General features: G+C 49.2%; 1 protein-coding gene across 1 annotated transcript in view; it reads left to right on the top strand.

Moving 5' to 3' along the window:
• Nucleotides 1-9,082: 9,082 nt before the first annotated feature.
• LOC134983128 (oocyte zinc finger protein XlCOF7.1-like) overlaps nucleotides 9,083-19,162 on the top strand; it is a 39,835-nt gene continuing 29,755 nt past the window's right edge. Inside the window, exon 1 of the mRNA XM_063948861.1 lies at nucleotides 9,083-9,158. The gene's annotated coding sequence lies outside the window, so the exon portion shown is untranslated. The remainder of the gene's footprint in view (nucleotides 9,159-19,162) is intronic.

The following is a 19,162-nucleotide window of genomic DNA, read 5'->3' as shown; positions in this document are numbered from 1 at the left end:
ATGACCGGACGAGGACGTCGTCTGGGACCCTCTTGCTCTATGCCAATTCTGTGGGCTCTTTCAATATGGGGGATTTCTAAGTCAGTCATTCAGAACCCCCAATGCTTTGGGTAAGTCAGCAGTGAGGAAAGTTGTTAAAGCATGGCCCACTACAGATTCCGGAACACCTATGAATCTCAAATTGTTCCGTCGGGACCTATTTTCTAACTCATCTACCTTTTCTTGTAGTTGTATGATAGCCCTGTCATGACTCTCCGCGCCTTCCTGACAAGAATGCAGGCGATCCTCCACATCACTAACTCTAGTTTCCAGAGCAGTTATACGTGAGGTATGAGAATCTATACGAGTAAGGCCTGCTTCTAGACGCGTTTGGAGATCTTCAAAACGTTTATCCATAAGTGGCATCATGAAATCTGCGATTTCTTTAGCCGTCAGGGGGGTGGCAGTTGTTCCCGGAGAATCCCGGCCATCACTTTCAGAGAAAGATGGGGAAGGCGGTCCAGATTTTTGAGTGTTGGGTTTTGTTTTTGGGGCCTTGTTTGCATTATTCTTTTGTTTGGGAGGCATGACTTTATAGACAAATTTGTCCATACCCCTGTAGAGGAGGACAATTATGAAGGTTGTAGAGAGAGGAAGTCGATAATGAAAAAATATATACGTATGATAATATCGGGTAGGGGTCAGAATTAGAACAGTTGACAATTACATTTAAACTATGTTTCGAGGTAGCTTCCTGTAGAGAGGGAGCTAGTTCACATTGAATACTCAGTAGGTCCCATATAAAGCAAAGGAATCACTGCCAATATAGGAACAGCAATTATAATAATAAAAAAAAAAAAAAAAAAGGCAATAGTTATATGTCAAAGAGTGGTAAAGCTATATTACAATAATGCCAGTAACAGTGCATTCTAGGGCGTCACTCCAGGCAAAGTACCGCTGCAAAAGAATCAAGCGGTTTAACAAAGCCTGCAGTAAGAGACCATGCACGGCGGAGGCAGTAGCGTGATGATAACCACACTGAGTGGCAAAACGCTGCCAGTTAACGATAAAGTTCCGTTATTATTATTGATAACCCTACAGAAGAAGAGTAATTGTTAGACAAAGCGCTAAGCTCAGTATCAGACATATAATGGCACGCTATGATGTTATAATAGCAACCATAGCATTTTCCATAAAAAAATATTATAGATGACAACATAATGCAAGAACACCACAAGAGGGCAGCATCCCATAGAAAATAACCTGTTTAAGTACAGCTATATATATATATATATATATATAGAGAGAGAGAGAGAGAGAGAGAGAGAGTAATTAATAATAATAATAATAATAAAAAAAAAAAAAAAAAAACGGAACAGCCTTCTGGCAGAGGGAGTGCTGTGTAGACCAGTCCAGAGAATGGATAAGGTACAGTTATAGTTTCTTGTGAAACAATGCAGGGGCAATTAAAGTCTCAAGGTGCTCCACTCAGGCGGCCCTCCGATGTATTGGTAAGAGAAACGGAGTTCTGAAGTATGCAATCTGACGTCCGGTGAAGAAGAAGAGCAGTAGAAAGGGGGTTATCAGAGAGGATCGCTGAGTGGGTGAGGAAAGGAGGTATGCAGGAGGGGGGGTACGGGTAACACACAAGGAGGGAACGGTTCGGAGCATAGGGGTATGGAGGGTGTTAATAGAAAACAGGGAAGGACACGAACAATATTAGTACCTGGGGGGATACGAATCCAGGCGTCCAAACTGAAGAGTGCAGGTCCAGCCGGAGAGAATCAAGCAGCTTGGGATTTTATCAGAGGAGTCCAGGTATACAGACAGACAAATCCTGGGGAAACGTTGCCAGTCCGCCACTCAGGACAGGGGAGCCCGGGCCGCCGTGAACTCCAGCAGATGCACCAGGCAAGGGGGTGACCAGTGCAGGGCAGCAGGGGGATGGTATGCAGGACCTGGCAGTAAGAAGAGCAGCGGAGCACAGCTGCCAGGGACCAGTATAACCGAGCGGCCAAAGAACCAGGTCAGCAGTGGGGCTTGTAGAGAGACGGGGCCACCAGTGGATAGAGCTTCCGCTCGTCAGTGTGTGAGGGAGCACTGGAGGATAACCCGGCACCCCCACAACCAGCGAGACACAGCTGTGGAGAGGCAGTGCAGCGCCTCCGTGGACACCAGGCGATCAGATGAAAAGGAGCTCTCGGCAGTAGGCAAACGGGCCCCAGCAGTCAAACATACAGCAAGAGAAGGCAGCTGAAAGACGGGCAGCACCCAGCCGTCAGGTAAGCTATGCAGCTCCAGCGGTCACCACGGGATCTCTGCGATGGAGTATGCTGGTAAACGGGGCCGCCGAGGGAGAGCAGCAATCAACTTGCGGGCGGGTGGAGGGAGCCGCGGAAGCCAGGAGAACATCAGAGACCTCAGATCTCATCACCCCGCACTGGGTCCCGTCAGCGGTCCGGAGGTAGAAATCAGGTCAGCGGCTGTAGTAGGCAGACGTCGGAGCAGGGAGTCCCGTGGGTCACCGACTCAGGGACACCCCCAGCTACCCGACTGCGACCGCCAGCGGGTCCGCCCCAGGAACCACCGTTAGGAGAGGGGTAGATGCAGATGGCCAAGCAGGTGTAGGTGAGCGGTCACCAGTTTAAGTTGGAAGCGTTTGTAGTCGCTCTGCCACGCCAGCTTTTGCGCCAAAGAAGAGGCGCTCACACAGGCCACTCACTTCAGAGGCCAGACTCCGGGGGGTACAAAAGCTCCAGACAGTTATTTGGTATCAGGGCAATCCACAGTACTGTGGCTATCCGATGGTGCAATTTATAAACCCCAAAATCGAAGTTATAATGGTGGATGAGGGATGATTCTGTAGACCCCTGTCTGGAAAGAAGTTAAAATGCGGCCACACGAGGTGCCCCGCGCACCGGAAGTGGTATCTCATTCATTAATGAACGAGATCGTTCATATATTTGAGTGATATCGCCCAGTGTGTAGGGTCTATAACACAGACAAGTGGAGGTGTTGCCTATAGCAACCAATCAGATTCTAGCTGCAATAGAGGAATGATAGCTAAAATCTGATTGGTTGATTGGTTTCTATAGGCAACACCTCCATATAATGTTAACAAGACGGTTTTAGGGACAGGGCAAGCATTAGCCTTACATTCAAAGTAAATGTAAACTTGCACTGACATATATATAATAAGAATTTACTTACCGATAATTCTATTTCTCGGAGTCCGTAGTGGATGCTGGGGTTCCTGAAAGGACCATGGGGAATAGCGGCTCCGCAGGAGACAGGGCACAAAAAAGTAAAGCTTTTACCAGATCAGGTGGTGTGCACTGGCTCCTCCCCCTATGACCCTCCTCCAGACTCCAGTTAGGTACTGTGCCCGGACGAGCGTACACAATAAGGGAGGCAATTTGAATCCCGGGTAAGACTCATACCAGCCACACCAATCACACCGTACAACTTGTGATCTAAACCCAGTTAACAGTATGATAACAGAAAGAGCCTCTTAAAGATGGCTCCTTAACAATATAACCCGAATTTGTTAACAATAACTATGTACAGTATTGCAGATAATCCGCACTTGGGATGGGCGCCCAGCATCCACTACGGACTCCGAGAAATAGAATTATCGGTAAGTAAATTCTTATTTTCTCTATCGTCCTAAGTGGATGCTGGGGTTCCTGAAAGGACCATGGGGATTATACCAAAGCTCCCAAACGGGCGGGAGAGTGCGGATGACTCTGCAGCACCGAATGAGAGAATTCCCAGTCCTCTTTTGCCAGGGTATCAAATTTGTAGAATTTTACAAACGTGTTTTCCCCCGACCACGTAGCTGCTCGGCAGAATTGTAATGCCGAGACCCCTCGGGCAGCCGCCCAAGATGAGCCCACCTTCCTTGTGGAATGGGCCTTAACAGATTTAGGCTGTGGCAGGCCTGCCACAGAATGAGCAAGTTGAATTGTGTTACAAATCCAACGAGCAATCGTCTGCTTAGAAGCAGGGGCACCCAACTTGTTGGGTGCATATAGTATCAACAGCGAGTCAGATTTTCTGACTTCAGCCGTCCTTGAAATGTATATTTTTAAGGCTCTGACAACGTCCAACAACTTGGAGTCCTCCAAGTCGCCAGTGGCCGCAGGCACCACAATAGGTTGGTTCAGGTGAAACGCTGATACCACCTTAGGGAGAAAATGCGGACGAGTCCTCAGTTCTGCCCTATCCGAATGGAAGATTAGATAAGGGCTTTTATAAGATAAAGCCGCCAATTCAGATACTCTCCTGGCGGAAGCCAGGGCCAGTAACATAGTCACTTTCCATGTGAGATATTTAAAATCCACCTTTTTCAATGGTTCAAACCAATGGGATTTGAGGAAATCTAAAACTACATTTAGATCCCACGGTGCCACCGGAGGCACCACAGGAGGCTGTATATGCAGTACTCCTTTAACAAAAGTCTGTACCTCAGGAACTGAGGCCAATTCTTTTTGGAAGAATATTGACAGGGCCGAAATTTGAACCTTAATAGATCTCAATTTGAGACCCCTAGACAATCCTGATTGTAGGAAATGTAGGAAACGACCCAGTTGAAATTCCTCCGTCGGAACACTCCGATCCTCGCACCACGCGACATATTTTCGCCAAATGCGGTGATAATGTTTCGCGGTGACTTCCTTCCTTGCCTTAATCAAGGTAGGAATGACTTCTTCTGGAATGCCTTTCCCTTTTAGGATCTGGCGTTCAACCGCCATGCCGTCAAACGCAGCCGCGGTAAGTCTTGAAAGAGACAGGGACCCTGTTGTAGCAGGTCCCTTCTCAGAAGTAGAGGGCACGGGTCGTCCGTGACCAACTCTTGAAGTTCCGGGTACCAAGTCCTTCTTGGCCAATCCGGAGCCACTAGTATTTCTTACTCCTCCTCACCGTATAATCTTCAATACCTTTGGTATGAGAGGCAGAGGAGGAAACACATATACTGATTTGTACACCCAAGGTGTTACCAGTGCGTCCACAGCTATTGCCTGTGGATCTCTTGACCTGGCGCAATACTTGTCCAGTTTCTTGTTGAGGCGAGACGCCATCATGTCTACCATTGGTCTTTCCCAACAGTTTATTAGCATGTGGAAGACTTCTGGATGAAGACCCCCCTCTCCCGGGTGTATATCGTGTCTGCTGAGGAAGTCTGCTTCCCAGTTGTCCACGCCCGGGAAGAACACTGCTGACAGTGCTATTACGTGATTCTCCGCCCAGCGAAGAATCTTGGCAGCTTCTGCCATTGCACTCCTGCTTCTTGTGCCGCCCTGTCTGTTTACATGGGCGACCGCCGTGATGTTGTCCGACTGAATCAACACCGGTTTTCCTTGCAGGAGTGGTTCCGCCTGGCTTAGAGCATTTTAGATTGCTCTTAGTACCAGAATGTTTATGTGAATAGACTTTTCCAGGTTCGTCCATACCCCCTGGAAGTTTCTTCCTTGTGTGACTGCTCCCCAACCTCTCAGGCTGGCGTCCGTGGTCACCAGGATCAAATCCTGTATGCCGAATCTGCGGCCCTCCAATAGATGAGCCTTTTGCAACCACCACAGAAGATATACCCTTGTCCTTGGCGACAGGGTTATTCGCAGGTGCATCTGAGGATGCGACCCTGACCATTTGTCCAACAGATCCCTTTGGAAAATTCTTGCATGGAATCTGCCGAATGGAATTGCTTCGTAAAAAGCCACCATTTTTCCCAGGACTCTTGTGCATTGATGTACAGACACCTTTCCTGGTTTTAGGAGGTTCCTGACAGGTCGGATAACTCCTTGGCTTTTTCCTCGGGAAGAAAAACCTTTTTCTGAACCGTGTCCAGAATCATCCCTAGGAACAGCAGACGTATCGTCGGAAAACAGCTGCGATTCTTGGAATATTTAGAATCCAGTCGTGCCGTCGAAGAACTACTTTAGATAGTGCTCTTCCGACCTCCAACTGTTCTCTGGAACTTGCCCTTTTTAGGTCGTGCAAGTAAGGGATAATTTAGATGCCTTTTTTCTTTGAAGAAACATCTTTTCGGCCATTACCTTGGTAAAAAGGCCCGGGGTGCCGTGGATAATTCAAACGGCATCGTCTGAAACTGATATTGACAGTTCTGTACCACGAACCAGAGGTACCCTTGATGAGAAGGACAAATTTTGGACATGGAGGTAATCCTTGATGTCCAGGGACACCATATAGTCCCCTTTTTTCCGGTTCGCTATCACTGCTCTGAGTGACTTTATCTCGATTTGAACCTTTTATGTAAGTGTTCAAAACATTTTAGATTTAGACTATGTGTCACCAAGCCGTCTGGCTTCAGTACCACAATATAGTGTGGAAAAATAATACCCTTTTCCTTGTCGTAGGAGGGGTACTTTGATTATCACCTGCTGGATATACAGCTTGTGAATTGTTTCCAATGCTGCCTCCCTGTCGGAGGGAGCCGTTGGTAAAGCAGACTTCAGGAACCTGCGAGGAGAAGATGTCTCGACTCTCCAATCTTTACCCCTGGGATAATACTCGTACGATCTAGGGGTCAACTTGCGAGTGATCCCACTGCGCCCTGAGACTCTTGAGACTACCCCCCCACCTTGAGTCCGCTTGCACGGCCCCAGCGTCATGCTGAGGACTTGGCAGACGCGGTGGAGGGCTTCTTTTCCTGGGAAAGGGCTGCCTGCTGCAGTCTACTTCCCTTACCTCTATGTCTGGGCAGATATGACTGGCCTTTTGCCTGCATGCCCTCATGGGAAAGGAAAGATTGAGGCTGAAAAGACGGTGTCTTTTTTAGCTGAGATGTAACTTGGGGTAAAAAAGGTTGGATTTCCCAGCTGTTGCTGTGGTCCCCAGGTCCGATGGACCGACCCCCAAATAACTCCTTCCCTTTATACAGCAATACTTCCATCTGCCGTATGGGATCTGTATCACCTGACCACTGTCGTGTCCCTGACATCTTCTGGGAGATATGGACAACGCACTTATCTTGATGCCAGAGAGCAAATATCCCTCTGTGCATCTCACATACATATATATAGAATGCATCCTATTAAATGCTCTACATGAATAAAATATTTTCAGTCAGGGAATCCGACCAAGCCAACCCAGCACTGCATCTCCAGGCTGATGGCGATCGCTGGTCGCAGTATAACCACCGTATGTGTGTATATACTTTTTAGGATATTTTTCCAGCTTCCTATCAGCTGGCTCCTTGAGGGCGGCCGTATCTGGAGACGGTAACGCCACTTGATAAGCGTGTGAGCGCCTTATCACCCTAAGGGGTGTTTCCCAACGTACCCTAATTTCTGGCGGGAAAGGGTATAACGCCAATATTTGCTATCGGGGTAACCCTACGCATCATCACACACTTCATTTTATTTTATCTGATTCAGGAAAAACTACAGGTAGTTTTTTCACTCCCACATAATACCCTTTCTTGTGGTACTTGTAGTATCAGAAACACGTAACACCTCCTTCATTGCCCTTAACGTGTGGCCCTAATGAGAAATACGTTTGTTTATTCACCGTCGACACTGTATTCAGTGTCCGTGTCTGTGTCTGTGTCGACCGACTGAGGTAAATGGGCGTTTTTAAAACCCCTGACGGTGTTTCTGAGACGCCTGGACCGGTCCTAATAGATTGTCGGCCGTCTCATGTCGTCAACCGACCTTGCAGCGTGTTGACATTCTCACGTAATTCTCTAAATAAGCCATCCATTCCGGTGTCGACTCCCTAGAGAGTGACATCACCATTACAGGCAATTTCTCCGCCTCCTCACCAACATCGTCCTCATACATGTCGACACACACGTACCGACACACAGCACACACACCGGGAATGCTCTGACAGAGGACAGGACCCACTAGCCCTTTGGGGAGACAGAGGGAGAGTCTGCCAGCACACACCAAAAACGCTATAATTATATAGGGACAACCTTATATAAGTGTTACTCCCTTATAGCATCTTTTATATATATACAATATCGCCAAAATCAGTGCCCCCCCTCTCTGTTTTAACCCTGTTTCTGTAGTGCAGTGCAGGGGAGAGCCTGGGAGCCTTCTCTCCAGCTTTTCTGTGAGAGAAAATGGCGCTGTGTGCTGAGGAGATAGGCCCCGCCCCTTTTTCGGCGGGCTCGTCTCCCGCTATTTTTGAAGTTAGGCAGGGGTTAAATATCTCCATATAGCCTCTGTGGGCTATATGTGAGGTATTTTTTGCCTCTAATAAGGTTTTTATTTGCCTCTCAGAGCGCCCCCCCCAGCGCTCTGCACCCTCAGTGACTGTTGTGTGAAGTGTGCTGAGAGGAAAATGGCGCACAGCTGCAGTGCTGTGCGCTACCTTTATGAAGACTCAGGAGTCTTCAGCCGCCGATTTTGGACCTCTTCTCTCTTCAGCGTCTGCAAGGGGGCCGGCGGCGCGGCTCCGGTGACCATCCAGGCTGTACCTGTGATCGTCCCTCTGGAGCTAGTGTCCAGTAGCCAAGCAGCAAATCCACTCTGCACGCAGGTGAGTTCACTACTTCTCCCCTAAGTCCCTCGTTGCAGTGATCCTGTTGCCAGCAGGACTCACTGTAAAGTAAAAAACCTAAGCTAAACTTTCTCTAAGCAGCTCTTTAGGAGAGCCACCTAGATTGCACCCTTCTCGTTCGGGCACAAAATCTAACTGGAGTCTGGAGGAGGGTCATAGGGGGAGGAGCCAGTGCACACCACCTGATCTGGTAAAAGCTTTACTTTTTTGTGCCCTGTCTCCTGCGGAGCCGCTATTCCCCATGGTCCTTTCAGGAACCCCAGCATCCACTTAGGACGATAGAGAAATATGTGTGTGTGTGTGTGTGTGTATGTATGTATATATATATATATATATATATATATATACACATACATACATACACAAACAGGTACCTATACCTGTGTATATATGTGTAGTGGGATAACACACATTGACTGTCACTGATACAGGTGGTGACACAATGTGTATAATAGCCAGGAGCACAGAGTGACACACACCACACTACTTGTACAGAATCAGGCACAAGAGCGACGTCACGGTCATGTGATTGGAAGGGGGCGGGGCCGAACTAGGAACCTCAAGCGCAGAGAAACTACATTACCCGGCATGCTCGGCGGCAACTCCTGGCAAAACGTCATCAGGCAGCGCCACCCCTCTGTGACATAGAGGTAACATTGCAGTTTATTTTATTAATATTGGCAATTATTTATTATTATTTTACAGTATATTGTACATAGATGTGTATAGTCACTGCCATTCAGTTTATAATATATAACTTACACTTATTGCTGCTGTCACCCCAGTTTCACGCTATATAGTGTCCCTGTCATTCTATCTATCTATCTATCATCTATCTATCTATCTATCTATCTATCTATCTATCTATCTATCTATCTATCTATCTATCTATCTATCTATCTATCTATCATCACCTTAATTCAGTGTAGTGTACATACCATATCAGTGTAGTAGTCACTGTTATTCAGTCTATTATACAATATATATACTAACATCAACTATATACAGTATAATATATACATATAGTAGTCACTACACCTCAATATAGATAACATAGATATTGTCATTGTCATTCGGTATTTTAACCTATATAATATGTTTACTTTTAGGTTATAAAGTATATTAAATATGATTATAGTCAGTGTTTTCTATCTATCTAGCTATCTATATCTACATACACAGCTGCGTTACTGACTCTCTGACCACCTTATATGGGGCTCTGTGTGATGTCTTCTCTGTATACAGCTGCGTTACTGACGCTCTGACCCCCTTATACGGAGCTCTGTGTGATGTGATGTCTCCTCTGTATACAGCTGCGTTACTGACGCTCTGACCCCCTTATACGGAGCTCTGTGTGATGTGAGGTCTCCTCTGTATATAGCTGCGTTACTGACTCTCTTATACGGAGCTCTGTGTGATGTGAGGTCTCCTCTGTATACAGCTGCGTTACTGACTCTCTGACCACCTTATATGGGGCTCTGTGTGATGTCTTCTCTGTATACAGCTGCGTTACTGACGCTCTGACCCCCTTATACGGAGCTCTGTGTGATGTGAGGTCTCCCCTGTATACAGCTGCGTTACTGACGCTCTGACTCCAGTATACGGGGCTCTGTGTGATGTGAGGTCTCCTCTGTATACAGCTGCGTTACTGACGCTCTAACTCCCTTATACGGAGCTCTGTGTGATGTGAGGTCTCCTCTGTATACAGCTGCGTTACTGACGCTCTGACTCCCTTATACGGGGCTCTGTGTGATGTGAGGTCTCCCCTGTATACAGCTGCGTTACTGACGCTCTGACTCCAGTATACGGGGCTCTGTGTGATGTGAGGTCTCCTCTGTATACAGCTGCGTTACTGACGCTCTGACTCCCTTATACGGGGCTCTGTGTGATGTGAGGTCTCCTCTGTATACAGCTGCGTTACTGACGCTCTGACTCCCTTATACGGAGCTCTGTGTGATGTGATGTCTCCTCTGTATACAGCTGCGTTACTGACGCTCTGACTCCCTTATACGGAGCTCTGTGTGATGTGAGGTCTCCTCTGTATACAGCTGCGTTACTGACGCTCTGACCCCCTTATACGGAGCTCTGTGTGATGTGATGTCTCCTCTGTATACAGCTGCGTTACTGACGCTCTGACTCCCTTATACGGAGCTCTGTGTGATGTGATGTCTCCTCTGTATACAGCTGCGTTACTGACGCTCTGACTCCCTTATACGGAGCTCTGTGTGATGTGAGGTCTCCTCTGTATACAGCTGCGTTACTGACGCTCTGACCCCCTTATACGGAGCTCTGTGTGATGTGATGTCTCCTCTGTATACAGCTGCGTTACTGACGCTCTGACCCCCTTATACGGAGCTCTGTGTGATGTGAGGTCTCCTCTGTATACAGCTGCGTTACTGACGCTCTGACTCCCTTATAAGGGGCTCTGTGTGATGTGATGTCTCCTCTGTATATAGCTGCGTTACTGACTCTCTTATACGGAGCTCTGTGTGATGTGAGTTCTCCTCTGTATACAGCTGCGTTACTGACGCTCTGACCCCCTTATACGGAGCTCTGTGTGATGTGAGGTCTCCTCTGTATATAGCTGCGTTACTGACGCTCTGACTCCCTTATACGGGGCTCTGTGTGATGTTAGGTCTCCTCTGTATACAGCTGCGTTACTGACTCTCTTATACGGAGCTCTGTGTGATGTGAGGTCTCCTCTGTATACAGCTGCGTTACTGACGCTCTGACTCCCTTATACGGGGCTCTCTGTGATGTGAGGTCTCCTCTGTATACAGCTGTGTTACTGACGCTCTGACCCCCTTATACGGAGCTCTGTGTGATGTGAGGTCTCCTCTGTATACAGCTGCGTTACTGACGCTCTGACTTCCTTATACGGGGCTCTGTGTGATGTGAGGTCTCCTCTGTATACAGCTGCGTTACTGACGCTCTGACCCCCTTATACGGAGCTCTGTGTGATGTGACGTCTCCCCTGTATACAGCTGCGTTACTGACGCTCTGACTCCCTTATACGGGGCTCTGTGTGATGTGAGGTCTCCTCTGTATACAGCTGCGTTACTGACGCTCTGACTACCTTATACGGGGCGCTGTGTGATGTGAGGTCTCCTCTGTATACAGCTGCGTTACTGACGCTCTGACTCCCTTATACGGAGCTCTGTGTGATGTGAGGTCTCCTCTGTATACAGCTGCGTTACTGACGCTCTGACTCCCTTATACGGGGCTCTGTGTGATGTGAGTACTCCTCCGTATACAGCTGCGTTACTGACGCTCTGACTCCCTTATACGGGGCTCTGTGTGATGTGAGTACTCCTCTGTATACAGCTGCGTTACTGACGCTCTGACTCCCTTATACGGGGCTCTGTGTGATGTGAGTACTCCTCTGTATATAGCTGCGTTACTGACGCCCTGACTCCCTTATACGGGGCTCTGTGTGATGTGAGGTCTCCTCTGTATACAGCTGCGTTACTGACGCTCTGACCCCCTTATACGGAGCTCTGTGTGATGTGAGGTCTCCTCTGTATACAGCTGCGTTACTGACGCTCTGACTCCCTTATAAGGGGCTCTGTGTGATGTGATGTCTCCTCTGTATATAGCTGCATTACTGACTCTCTTATACGGAGCTCTGTGTGATGTGAGGTCTCCCCTGTATACAGCTGCGTTACTGACGCTCTGACTCCCGTATACGGGGCTCTGTGTGATGTGAGGTCTCCTCTGTATACAGCTGCGTTACTGACGCTCTGACTCCCTTATACGGGGCTCTGTGTGATGTGAGGTCTCCTCTGTATACAGCTGCGTTACTGACACTCTGACTCCCTTATACAGGGCTCTGTGTGATGTGAGGTCTCCTCTATATACAGCTGCGTTACTGACGCTCTGACCCCCTTATACGGAGCTCTGTGTGATGTGAGGTCTCCCCTGTATACAGCTGCGTTACTGACGCTCTGACTCCCTTATAAGGGGCTCTGTGTGATGTGAGGTCTCCTCTGTATATAGCTGCGTTACTGACTCTCTTATACGGAGCTCTGTGTGATGTGAGGTCTCCTCTGTATACAGCTGCGTTACTGACGCTCTGACTCCCTTATACGGGGCTCTGTGTGATGTGAGGTCTCCTCTGTATACAGCTGCGTTACTGACGCTCTGACCCCCTTATACGGAGCTCTGTGTGATGTGAGGTCTCCCCTGTATACAGCTGCGTTACTGACGCTCTGACTCCCTTATACGGGGCTCTGTGTGATGTGAGGTCTCCTCTGTATACAGCTGCGTTACTGACGCTCTGACTCCCTTATAAGGGGCTCTGTGTGATGTGATGTCTCCTCTGTATATAGCTGCGTTACTGACTCTCTTATACGGAGCTCTGTGTGATGTGAGGTCTCCGCTGTATACAGCTGCGTTACTGACGCTCTGACCCCCTTATACGGAGCTCTGTGTGATGCGAGGTCTCCTCTGTATACAGCTGCGTTACTGACGCTCTGACTCCCTTATACGGGGCTCTGTGTGATGTGAGGTCTCCTCTGTATACAGCTGTGTTACTGATGCTCTGACCCCCTTATACGGAGCTCTGTGTGATGTGAGGTCTCCTCTGTATACAGCTGCGTTACTGACGCTCTGACTCCCTTATAAGGGGCTCTGTGTGATGTGATGTCTCCTCTGTATACAGCTGCGTTACTGACGCTCTGACTCCCTTATACGGAGCTCTGTGTGATGTGAGGTCTCCTCTGTATACAGCTGCGTTACTGACGCTCTGACTCCCTTATACGGGGCTCTGTGTGATGTGATGTCTCCTCTGTATATAGCTGCGTTACTGACTCTCTTATACGGAGCTCTGTGTGATGTGAGGTCTCCGCTGTATACAGCTGCGTTACTGACGCTCTGACTCCCTTATACGGGGCTCTGTGTGATGTGAGGTCTCCTCTGTATACAGCTGCGTTACTGACGCTCTGACCCCCTTATACGGAGCTCTGTGTGATGTGACGTCTCTCCTGTATACAGCTGCGTTACTGACGCTCTGACTCCCTTATACGGGGCTCTGTGTGATGTGAGGTCTCCTCTGTATACAGCTGCGTTACTGACGCTCTGACTACCTTATACGGGGCGCTGTGTGATGTGAGGTCTCCTCTGTATACAGCTGCGTTACTGACGCTCTGACTCCCTTATACGGGGCGCTGAGTGATGTGAGGTCTCCTCTGTATACAGCTGCGTTACTGACGCTCTGACTCCCTTATACGGAGCTCTGTGTGATGTGAGGTCTCCTCTGTATACAGCTGCGTTACTGACGCTCTGACTCCCTTATACGGGGCTCTGTGTGATGTGAGTACTCCTCCGTATACAGCTGCGTTACTGACGCTCTGACTCCCTTATTAGGGGCTCTGTGTGATGTGAGTACTCCTCTGTATACAGCTGCGTTACTGACGCTCTGACTCCCTTATACGGGGCTCTGTGTGATGTGAGTACTCCTCTGTATACAGCTGCGTTACTGACGCTCTGACTCCCTTATACGGGGCTCTGTGTGATGTGAGTACTCCTCTGTATATAGCTGCGTTACTGACGTTCTGACTCCCTTATACGGGGCTCTGTGTGATGTGAGTTCTCCTCTGTATATAGATGCGTTACTGACTCTCTGACTCCCTTATACGGAGCTCTGTGTGATGTGAGGTCTCCCCTGTATACAGCTGCGTTACTGACGCTCTGACTCCCTTATACGGGACTCTGTGTGATGTGAGGTCTCCTCTGTATACAGCTGCATTACTGACGCTCTGACTCCCTTATACGGGGCTCTGTGTGATGTGAGGTCTCCTCTATATACAGCTGCGTTACTGACGCTCTGACCCCCTTATACGGAGCTCTGTGTGATGTGAGGTCTCCCCTATATACAGCTGCGTTACTGACGCTCTGACTCCCTTATAAGGGGCTCTGTGTGATGTGATGTCTCCTCTGTATATAGCTGCGTTACTGACTCTCTTATACGGAGCTCTGTGTGATGTGAGGTCTCCCCTGTATACAGCTGCGTTACTGACGCTCTGACTCCCGTATACGGGGCTCTGTGTGATGTGAGGTCTCCTCTGTATACAGCTGCGTTACTGATGCTCTGACTCCCTTATACGGGGCTCTGTGTGATGTGAGGTCTCCTCTGTATACAGCTGCGTTACTGACACTCTGACTCCCTTATACGGGGCTCTGTGTGATGTGAGGTCTCCTCTATATACAGCTGCGTTACTGACGCTCTGACCCCCTTATACGGAGCTCTGTGTGATGTGAGGTCTCCCCTGTATACAGCTGCGTTACTGACGCTCTGACTCCCTTATAAGGGGCTCTGTGTGATGTGATGTCTCCTCTGTATATAGCTGCGTTACTGACTCTCTTATACGGAGCTCTGTGTGATGTGAGGTCTCCCCTGTATACAGCTGCGTTACTGACGCTCTGACTCCCTTATACGGGGCTCTGTGTGATGTGATGTCTCCTCTGTATACAGCTGCGTTACTGACGCTCTGACTCCCTTATACGGGGCTCTGTGTGATGTGAGGTCTCCTCTGTATACAGCTGCGTTACTGACGCTCTGACTCCCTTATACGGGGCGCTGTGTGATGTGAGGTCTCCTCTGTATATAGCTGCGTTACTGACTCTCTTATACGGAGCTCTATGTGATGTGAGGTCTCCTCTGTATACAGCTGCGTTACTGATGCTCTGACTCCCTTATACGGGGCTCTGTGTGATGTGAGGTCTCCTCTGTATACAGCTGCGTTACTGACGCTCTGACCCCCTTATACGGAGCTCTGTGTGATGTGAGGTCTCCCCTGTATACAGCTGCGTTACTGACGCTCTGACTTCCTTATACGGGGCTCTGTGTGATGTGAGGTCTCCTCTGTATACAGCTGCGTTACTGACGCTCTGACCCCCTTATACGGAGCTCTGTGTGATGTGACGTCTCCCCTGTATACAGCTGCGTTACTGACGCTCTGACTTCCTTATACGGGGCTCTGTGTGATGTGAGGTCTCCTCTGTATACAGCTGCGTTACTGACGCTCTGACTCCCTTATACGGGGCTCTGTGTGATGTGAGGTCTCCTCTGTATACAGCTGCGTTACTGACGCTCTGACTCCCTTATACGGGGCTCTGTGTGATGTGAGGTCTCCTCTGTATACAGCTGCGTTACTGATGCTCTGACTCCCTTATACGGGGCTCTGTGTGATGTGAGGTCTCCCCTGTATACAGCTGCGTTACTGACGCCCTGACTCCCTTATACGGGGCTCTGTGTGATGTGAGGTCTCCTCTGTATACAGCTGCGTTACTGATGCTCTGACTCCCTTATACGGAGCTCTGTGTGATGTGATGTCTCCTCTGTATATAGCTGCGTTACTGACTCTCTGACTCCCTTATACGGGGCTCTGTGTGATGTGACGTCTCCTCTGTATACAGCTGCGTTACTGACGCTCTGACCCCCTTATACGGAGCTCTGTGTGATGTGAGGTCTCCCCTGTATACAGCTGCGTTACTGACGCTCTGACTTCCTTATACGGGGCTCTGTGTGATGTGAGGTCTCCTCTGTATACAGCTGCGTTACTGATGCTCTGACTCCCTTATACGGGGCTCTGTGTGATGTGAGGACTCCCCTGTATACAGCTGCGTTACTGACGCTCTGACTCCCTTATACGGGGCTCTGTGTGATGTGAGGTCTCCTCTGTATATAGCTGCGTTACTGACTCTCTGACTCCCTTATACAGGGCTCTGTGTGATGTGAGGTCTCCCCTGTATACAGCTGCGTTACTGACGCTCTGACTTCCTTATACGGGGCTCTGTGTGATGTGAGGTCTCCTCTGTATACAGCTGCGTTACTGACGCTCTGACCCCCTTATACGGAGCTCTGTGTGATGTGAGGTCTCCTCTGTATACAGCTGCGTTACTGACGCTCTGACTCCCTTATACGGGGCTCTGTGTGATGTGAGGTCTCCTCTGTATACAGCTGCGTTACTGACGCTCTGACCCCCTTATACGGAGCTCTGTGTGATGTGAGGTCTCCTCTGTATACAGCTGCGTTACTGACGCTCTGACTCTCTTATACGGAGCTCTGTGTGATGTGAGTACTCCTCTGTATATAGCTGCGTTACTGACTCTCTGACTCCCTTGTACGGAGCTCTGTGTGATGTGAGGTCTCCCCTGTATACAGCTGCGTTACTGACGCTCTGACTCCCTTATACGGGACTCTGTGTGATGTGAGGTCTCCTCTGTATACAGCTGCATTACTGACGCTCTGACTCCCTTATACGGGGCTCTGTGTGATGTGAGGTCTCCTCTATATACAGCTGCGTTACTGACGCTCTGACCCCCTTATACGGAGCTCTGTGTGATGTGAGGTCTCCCCTATATACAGCTGCGTTACTGACGCTCTGACTCCCTTATAAGGGGCTCTGTGTGATGTGATGTCTCCTCTGTATATAGCTGCGTTACTGACTCTCTTATACGGAGCTCTGTGTGATGTGAGGTCTCCCCTGTATACAGCTGCGTTACTGACGCTCTGACTCCCGTATACGGGGCTCTGTGTGATGTGAGGTCTCCTCTGTATACAGCTGCGTTACTGACACTCTGACTCCCTTATACGGGGCTCTGTGTGATGTGAGGTCTCCTCTGTATACAGCTGCGTTACTGACACTCTGACTCCCTTATACGGGGCTCTGTGTGATGTGAGGTCTCCTCTATATACAGCTGCGTTACTGACGCTCTGACCCCCTTATACGGAGCTCTGTGTGATGTGAGGTCTCCCCTGTATACAGCTGCTTTACTGACGCTCTGACTCCCTTATAAGGGGCTCTGTGTGATGTGATGTCTCCTCTGTATATAGCTGCGTTACTGACTCTCTTATACGGAGCTCTGTGTGATGTGAGGTCTCCTCTGTATACAGCTGCGTTACTGACGCTCTGACTCCCTTATACGGGGCTCTGTGTGATGTGAGGTCTCCTCTGTATACAGCTGCGTTACTGACGCTCTGACTCCCTTATACGGGGCGCTGTGTGATGTGAGGTCTCCTCTGTATATAGCTGCGTTACTGACTCTCTTATACGGAGCTCTGTGTGATGTGAGGTCTCCTCTGTATACAGCTGCGTTACTGAGGCCCTGACTCCCTTATACGGGGCTCTGTGTGATGTGAGGTCTCCTCTGTATACAGCTGCGTTACTGACGCTCTGACTCCCTTATACCGGGCTCTGTGTGATGTGAGGTCTCCTCTGTATACAGCTGCGTTACTGACGCTCTGACTCCCTTATACGGGACTCTGTGTGATGTGAGGTCTCCTCTGTATACAGCTGCATTACTGACGCTCTGACTCCCTTATACGGGGCTCTGTGTGATGTGAGGTCTCCTCTACATACAGCTGCGTTACTGACGCTCTGACCCCCTTATACGGAGCTCTGTGTGATGTGAGGTCTCCCCTATATACAGCTGCGTTACTGACGCTCTGACTCCCTTATAAGGGGCTCTGTGTGATGTGATGTCTCCTCTGTATATAGCTGCGTTACTGACTCTCTTATACGGAGCTCTGTGTGATGTGAGGTCTCCCCTGTATACAGCTGCGTTACTGACGCTCTGACTCCCGTATACGGGGCTCTGTGTGATGTGAGGTCTCCTCTGTATACAGCTGCGTTACTGATGCTCTGACTCCCTTATACGGGGCTCTGTGTGATGTGAGGTCTCCTCTGTATACAGCTGCGTTACTGACACTCTGACTCCCTTATACGGGGCTCTGTGTGATGTGAGGTCTCCTCTATATACAGCTGCGTTACTGACGCTCTGACCCCCTTATACGGAGCTCTGTGTGATGTGAGGTCTCCCCTGTATACAGCTGCGTTACTGACACTCTGACTCCCTTATACGGGGCTCTGTGTGATGTGATGTCTCCTCTGTATACAGCTGCGTTACTGACGCTCTGACTCCCTTATAAGGGGCTCTGTGTGATGTGATGTCTCCTCTGTATATAGCTGCGTTACTGACTCTCTTATACGGAGCTCTGTGTGATGTGAGGTCTCCTCTGTATACAGCTGCGTTACTGACGCTCTGACTCCCTTATACGGGGCTCTGTGTGATGTGAGGTCTCCTCTGTATACAGCTGCGTTACTGACGCTCTGACTCCCTTATACGGGGCGCTGTGTGATGTGAGGTCTCCTCTGTATATAGCTGCGTTACTGACTCTCTTATACGGAGCTCTATGTGATGTAAGGTCTCCTCTGTATACAGCTGCGTTACTGATGCTCTGACTCCCTTATACGGGGCTCTGTGTGATGTGAGGTCTCCTCTGTATACAGCTGCGTTACTGACGCTCTGACCCCCTTATACGGAGCTCTGTGTGATGTGAGGTCTCCCCTGTATACAGCTGCGTTACTGACGCTCTGACTCCCTTATACAGGGCTCTGTGTGATGTGAGGTCTCCCCTGTATACAGCTGCGTTACTGACGCTCTGACTTCCTTATACGGGGCTCTGTGTGATGTGAGGTCTCCTCTGTATACAGCTGCGTTACTGACGCTCTGACTCCCTTATGCGGGGCTCTGTGTGATGTGAGGTCTCCTCTGTATACAGCTGCGTTACTGACGCTCTGACTCCCTTATACGGGGCTCTGTGTGATGTGAGGTCTCCTCTGTATACAGCTGCGTTACTGACGCTCTGACT

The sequence above is a fragment of the Pseudophryne corroboree genome, assembly GCF_028390025.1.
Source record: "Pseudophryne corroboree isolate aPseCor3 chromosome 3 unlocalized genomic scaffold, aPseCor3.hap2 SUPER_3_unloc_1, whole genome shotgun sequence".
Classification (NCBI taxonomy): domain Eukaryota; kingdom Metazoa; phylum Chordata; class Amphibia; order Anura; family Myobatrachidae; genus Pseudophryne; species Pseudophryne corroboree.
The sequence above is the reverse complement of the archived record's forward strand: the minus strand, read 5'-3'. Positions and strand labels throughout refer to the sequence as shown.